The sequence below is a fragment of the Phaethon aethereus genome (assembly GCF_964289735.1).
Source record: "Phaethon aethereus genome assembly, chromosome: 7".
In the NCBI taxonomy this organism is placed as follows: domain Eukaryota; kingdom Metazoa; phylum Chordata; class Aves; order Phaethontiformes; family Phaethontidae; genus Phaethon; species Phaethon aethereus.
In genome coordinates, this window is record NC_138583.1 from 5,707,328 (window position 1) to 5,715,037 (window position 7,710).

Below are 7,710 nucleotides of genomic sequence, written 5' to 3' on the forward strand. Positions count from 1 at the left end.
AATTGCAAAGAGTTAAAGGGATTTACTGACCAAAACCAATGCCTTGAGTAAAAACTGAAGAGATCTGAGGCAGCAGTCAACACCAGACACAGAAATTTAATCTGCTGTTTGTGAACCACAATTATCATGCTGGATGGTGTATTCTGCAACCACTAGCGTTTCAGAGGACTTTTCATGGCAGCCTTGCATTAGGAGCACTCGATAATGCAGCAGCTCTACTTTTACGTATAGACTAAGCCCTTGATTACAGCCTGGCCTCATTAGACTGCAGAGGTCACTAGCACCGTTAATTGAATATGAACTAATCGCAGGTAGCAAACGGAAATGATGGCTAAATACCCACCAGTATGATCTAGTTAAAAAATACTCAAGGAATTTCCCTCGAGGTTGTTCTCTTGTCATTGTTACTACTGCCAGATCTGATAGCTTGTTCTTTATATATCCCATGAAAGTTAATAAATCAAATTTAAATGAAGGGAGGGGAAACAAGACAGTGCTGAAATATGTCATCTTCTGCAAAATTCTCACCTTCTGAATTTTTAATGTGAATAATTACATATTTAAGATAGCAACCTGAATGTGTCTGAGCCCGATTTCTTCTTAGATCTTCCTTCAATTTCACTTTCATGCATTTTTAGAAAAGGTTTAGCAGATCCCTTTGTAGTTTGTTTGTGGGTTTTGTTTTTTTTTTGCCAACATTTCCAGCAGAATTAAGACTAAAAGCAGCTGCTCACTTCAGAGCATCATGTCTGCATTAGGTAGCAAAGTGCCTTCCCTCCCGGGCAGCCATCACCCCACCCACAGTGCTGTGTGCCCTCTACCTTTACCTTTTCCAGTGGCAGCACGTTCTGTAGCTCTTTCTCAGAGAAATCTTTGTGCCGAGTCAATCCGAAACACCCAGCCTCAGCGCTCTTTCTGTGCATCATCTTTTGTCTAAAAACGCTCATGACGAAAGAAACCAATTTAGCCTTCCACTGGTTATGAATGCACCTTCCAGTTCATTGCAGTATCAAGTCTCTGGACACTTTATATCCAGTCGCCTCCTCCAGGAAACAACGTTATGCACAACAAAACACTGAACCCAACCAGCACACCTGCTGGTTTTTCGTAAATATCGAGTGCTTCTGTCTACATTGCAGTGACTCACCAGGTCACCACCAACTTGACTTCAAACCAGACTACCAGCAGCTGAAACCTGGTTTGTCCCAGTGTCTGTACTGATGGGGAGGCTGTGCCTCCAGAGAAAGCTGCGGTGGCGATGCCCTGCTTGCTTCCTGCTTTTCTGCCAGCCCGGATGCAGGATTTTTGCCTGCCGGGATTTACGCTGACACTGCTAATCACAAAATGCCACAGGCAGAAGTTACCTGCCGTGGGAGAGTGGTGTTTGGTACTTCCAGCTGCTAAAGCCTCTGAGAGCAGCTCAGGCTACCCTGCTTGAATCAACCAGCAGCTCTGCAAAACACAGAAGATCTCACCACCGGGATCACACAGGCAGGCAGTGACGAAAATAAGAAATACTCAAGATGAAAGCAAGTAAGTTCAGTGACACCGGAGGGCACCAGCACCAGCTGTGCACTGCAGCCACTGTGGTCAGCCCTGCCCCAGCTCTCCCCTTCCGTCCCTGCTGCTCCAGAATGGGGCAGTCTCCCTCCAGGAAATCCCACTCTGACCTGGAGGAACCTGCCTCTATTTTGCACCGAAGTTTCAGAGACAAAAGACTCCTTCCCCACCCCCGTGTTCGCTTCCCCCAGGATCAGGACAAGCTGTCTCAGATTACGCTTTCATGGAGTGAGGCCCTGGCAGAGCAGGCAGGGCAGGCACCGGTGCAAAGACACACCGGCCACGCTTCAGCACTGCTCCGCAGAGTTTTCACATGCCCCTCGTGCAGTTTGTTCCTGTTGTGCAAAGCATCTTCTCATTTACTGTGGAAAATCCTTGTCAAGCAAGATAAGGGCACTTCTTGCTTTGGAACCTGGTGCTCACAGAGCAATTTTGTGTCCAATTCAGTGCATTCTTTAGGGAATTCGTGTAGGTTCTTGAATTGCAGGTTGCATTTGAATCATCTTTTTTCAAACTGTCTTCATTGAAAAAAAGACCTAAAGTGGATTAATTTTCCTTTTCTTGAAACTTGAAGCATGAAGTAGGTATCGGAATGAATTCACTGCTCAGAATATTTGCAGAGTCATCTCTTATCAATCCTGCCTATTCTGAGCCCCTGCTATCCGAAGGTCACGCTACACAACTTCTGGTTTTGTCGATGGATCACAATTACTGTACATTGTATTACCCTCACAAGTGCCCTTTGGTGCTGTCCATCAATACATGTCCAAATCACAAGACTGAAAATGCTGACTGCATATTCCTTGCAAGCATATTAATGGACCCCATAGATAATCAGAGGATTTATAGATGTGCTGCCACCCGTAAGTGTCCCAGTACTAAACGTCATCTATTTTTCCTTTCCTCAGTATAATGCAGATACCCCCACACCCCAGAAAAAGAGAGGTTATTAGCTTGATTTCAGGAAAGACACTAAGGGAGAAAATCCGGTTCAATATTGGTAAGCAGCTAATCCTCATTTTCATCTGTTTAGTCACGTTATACAGGGATTCCTTGTATCAGAGATGATGCTTGACAAGTATAAGCTTTTCCCTGTAAACAAATGCTTTAAGAATTCTCTCAAGTTGCATTTGGAAACCCTTCCCCAAGATTTTACAATTTTTAACATGGACGTTCTAATAGTTACATTTAATGTAATGTACTTAATAGCAGTACCTAATTTACTTGAATAGTACTTTGATAAAACAAGGCATCAGGTCACAAGCTGAAAAGGAAAGTCTCTCATGGGAGACCTAGACTAACTCCTGTGAAACAGAAAGGAGTCTTTCCAGATGTTTAAGAGAACATCCAAAATTCTCTCATTTCTGTTAGAGCCAAGCTGAAGGTGTAACAACGTTTCTCCCCAACCCACACGGACATTATACTTCAGTGAAAATTGCCTACTTCTCCTTTAACTTTTCCTCTGCACGCATGCAATGGACTGTTTTACAGAAAATCAGGTTGGTCTGCGAGACAAGTAGTTTTTGAGACCAGCATTGCAAGGTACTTCTCTCCTTTCTACAGGATATGTGGCAGCAACTTCTGCTTTTTTGTATGCAGATCTGCTGGCTACCATCCAGTCCAGCTAAAAAGGGACCAAAAATGAAGGTTGCTGTTCTCCAGCTGTTTCTGCCCCTTGCATGACAAAACAAGAATGTAACCGGACGACCCTGCGTCAGGGAGACCAAAAAGAATTAAGCAAGACAGGAAAAAAAAAAAAAACAATTCACTCAAACAAATGCTTCTGTATACCACTAAAAAGGTTGCAAGCAAATAACAAAACAAATTAGTACTCTAAAAATATTTGCTGAAAAGCAGAGTGGGGAGAGTTTAGGCTGGGATTCTCTGCAGCGTTCCTCCTCTCCACTCTTGCCTTCTACTCAGCTGCTTGTTTGTGATGAAATGTGAACAATGATTTGGTCAACAGGATCCTTTCACTTGTGCCCCTCACTAGACTGAGGGAAAATAATCTAGGAATCAATTTCCTATCAAAACATGTGGCTTTGGGAATGTCATCTTGGCTGAAATCCAGCTCGAGTACTTTCTCCAAATATTCTGAGCCCCCTGCCCCAGGACTATCATTACCTACTTGTTCCAAAAGACCACTACCACACTCCAGTATCTGCTAAGGTGGAAGATTCTAGAGCATATGAGAAGGGACTTTCAGAGGCACCACACAGACCATACAATTTTCCTCCCACAAAGAAATTAAATGGTCAGACCTCACCATACTAGGAGATTGCTTGCCTATGGGAACTTCACATGAACATGCCTTGACGCTGCCAACCAAGTTATTAGCAAGAATAAAAGCTAGCTACGCAAGCACCTTCCTCAGCCTGGGGGAGATGCGGAAGACTATTAGTTCTAAACAGAAGGACATCACTGAACAATTTCAATCAACAAAGTATTTCAACATGCACCCATGACTTAACATGCTCTGTAAATGGTCTGAGTGTAGTAAAGTACTGCAGGAACTAGAGAGAAAACCTCTAGTAGTTTTAACCTCATAACCCCGCCTCAAAAGATCAGATTGCAGCACGCAACAAATAAATCTGCTCGGCACCACTATTCCGCTGTCATTTTAGAGAGAATAAAGAGAACTGAACTAATATTGGGATAGATACAACAGCTTGCAGGATTACTGAATCACACCTGATACTGGTTCTCACATGTACCATAGGGTACTTGACCTGACTCCTAGGACAAGTTAGAATCCATTTGTTAAAGAGAACAATTTAAAAACCAGCAGGATACAAAAAATAAAAAAAAGCAGCATACAACTGCAGTGTCATGTGTTTTCAATACAAATTCAGGTATCAGATATCCAGATATTCAAAAGCACTATTCCCAACCACAGTTAAACACTACAAAACATGGGACTTAAGGCAATATTTGGTGTGTTCCCAAACTCAAAATTTATACTTTGTATCATGACGCCATGGATTATATAGTGCATGAATAAAAAATGAAAATTATTTTTGCTTGAAAGTAATGCATTTTGTTATTACAGCTTTTTACTGTAACCGCTTTTGTTAAACACATCTAATGAGACCCAGTATAAGAAACACAAAAGTTTGGGGGGAAAACACTGGCAGTTTTGATAGCTGAGTAGAGGTATTCATCACTTGGCCCATTTTTATTGTCGCACTACATGGCAACATACACGTCCCAGTTGAATTTCTACTTGAACTATTTCTGCTTTCTGGAAAATATTAGCATACGTGTACTAACTGTGCTACCTACACATTTTGCAACCTATTGCTGGCCATAAGACTCAGTCACTCAAAATTAATTATTTTATATTTTATATTTTTAAGTATAAACTGCACTGAACAAATGCATTCAAGGTAAGAACCTGACCTGGGTACACAAAGATTACAGAGAAGCAAGAGAAAAAACACGTTTTGTGCACATTCCTCATAAAATTATCAGTGAAAATTAACTGTGTTACATAAGTCCAAACAGATATTCACACAGTACATTACTCAGCAGAAAGATGGACTGAAAGCCATTCATCTCTCTCAAAGCAGTTAAACATTGAAAAAAACATTATGTTAAAGTACGAGGCTTCATAATGTTAGATTCTGAAATAACTGAGTTGTAAATGCTGAATCTGTGGAAACCCACAGGCACGAGACAGAGAATTCCAACTTCTCCATTGCACACTTCAGGGCACCCCGGGCTGAGCCAGAGGACACCAGATGAACCAAGCAACAACTGGGAAGTGATTTTGCAGCAGTGCCCAGGCACTACAGGCACAAGCATCAAGCACTGGGTGAGTCAAGAAAACATTACATGTCTTCATCATATTAGAACATGCAGCAGTGCTGGAAGCAGCTCCATTATCCCGCATGCAATCCTCAAAAAAACTTTGGCAAAAATTCACTATTGGTCTATTTGCCACTGTTGCTATGTAGCACTGAAACCATACACTTCTGCCTTTTCATTACCAGAGCAAAAGCAAAAGGACCCTCAAGAGAGTCTACTTTATTCTAGACTATTTTGCATGCAGATGTATCACTTGGAACTTTCTTCCTAGCTTTATACACACATCCACTAGTCTGAGTATCACTTTGTAAGGGTTTAACTCATTGATTCCTCCGTACTAGACAAAATACAAATGCGGAGGGAAGTATCTATAAACTGAGATCAGATTCCATTTACTGGCCTGCTGTAGCAGTGCTTTCTCTACAGAAAAAGGCAGTCTGAGATTTACTACTTTCCACAGAGCATCTACAATGACTTTAAAACTACAAATTGGATGTAAGACCCAGTTTAGGCTCACTTCTACTAGCCTTTTGCCAGCAACTGATTTGTAATGAAAGACTGAGAAGTGGAAAGCCCGTGAGGTGGGAAGTGTGGACACAAAACGCAAAAACATTGTTCCTAAAGTAAAACTGACAGAAAAGTGCTTCTCCAAACCTCCGTTACTGATGCTCTATTCAATTTTCTTAAGAGTTAGTTACCTTTCAGGGAATATTACCAAGAAGCTTTAGCTAATGATCAGCATTGATGTTGGGATATACAGAACCTTGTGCTGTTTGGTAAAGCAACTTAAACAGGCTGTAGAGGTTCTTCTTCAGATTATTTGTGCTTCCAGAGACTGGTCAAGCTCTGTGTAGGCTGTAAAAATATTCTTTTTTTTTCCTTTATTCTTTACCCTTTTAATTTCCTTTCCAACATAAATGCAGACTGTACATAGTATCTGAAACGCTATTACATCAAAGCAATATAAGGATTATGCTCATTCTAACAAACACTTTTTTCTTAAATACTGTAAAAATCTGTATCGCTCCAGCAACTAGCTCACAGGGCCACTTCACTGAAATACCGTATGAGGCCTGCTTGTTGCAACAACTGCTTTCAGCTCAGCAGTTTAAGGTAAAAACAACCCAGCAAAATATTTCAACAGATGCTTCAGTGTGCCTAAAAAGATGTTACCTTGAATTCTAGAATTATTTCATGTTCACATGTACTGCTGAAATTCATGAACAAAGTATTTCAAACACAATCGAGTCCATTTAAATAAATGGTGCTCAAAGTAAAAAATGAAACATGCTGTCAACAATTTGTACAAAGGTAAAGGTGAAAAATATAATTTGATTACAAAAGAATTTAACACCACCTGTACACCACAGATAATGCTTTCCAAAAGATAAATTTATCACCATCCTCATTCAGTCATTCTGAGATGTTATCTCTCAATTCACAAAGCATGCATTTGCTGTGTACTTATATGCAATAATTAGTGTTTTTATAGTACTTCCTACTTTAGTGTGAACAGTTAAGATATTATACAGTGACTCAACTGAGATGAATGAGGGGGAAGTTTATGCATGTTATTTTAATGAAAAGATACTTTCCTTGTCTAGCTCCAAAAGAGCCAAGAAAGCTAAGTGATAAAAGCACCAGCTTAGACTCTTCTGAAGATAAATTCAGGCATTTTAATGTGCATCTCAGTAAAGCTACATGAATTTCCATGTAGGTTATTCATACATATTATGGCACTTGGACTCTCCTAACAGGTATTTAGTTACCTAGGACATCTAGGCTAAAAAAAGAAAAGGTCTGCTAAAATGAACCATTTCTGCAAGAAAACACTTCTGTCCCAACCTTCAAAACCCTTAATTTTCCTAGAAGTTGCACCAAAATACAATTGTTCATATTTCACATTATTTGAACAAGTTGCCTTTGACAATGATGTCATGTTAACTTTTAAGTTTCGCTCGCCAGTGATTTGGGTACACAAAGGAAGGCAATCCTACCCACTTTCAACAAACCAAGTTGTGTCCTGCTCCTTTGTATCTGTAACATGCAGTATTGATACTTGTGTATCCATTCTTTTGTTGGACTACAGTCTTTGAAGTAATTACACATATTAAGAAAGAAGTCCAAATTTAATTAAAGGCGGCTTACAATGGTAGCTTTTTCTCCATGTAAGGCATTATTCTGACATCTACTGGCCTGGTATCCAACCATACATTTTAATACACTGCATTTGTTATTTAAAAGGAGCATATATATTAATCCAAAGATAGCAACAGTTAAAGGAACACAAATGACATACATTTAAAACAGGTCCATGTGTTTTCATATAAATCTTGCAACCCT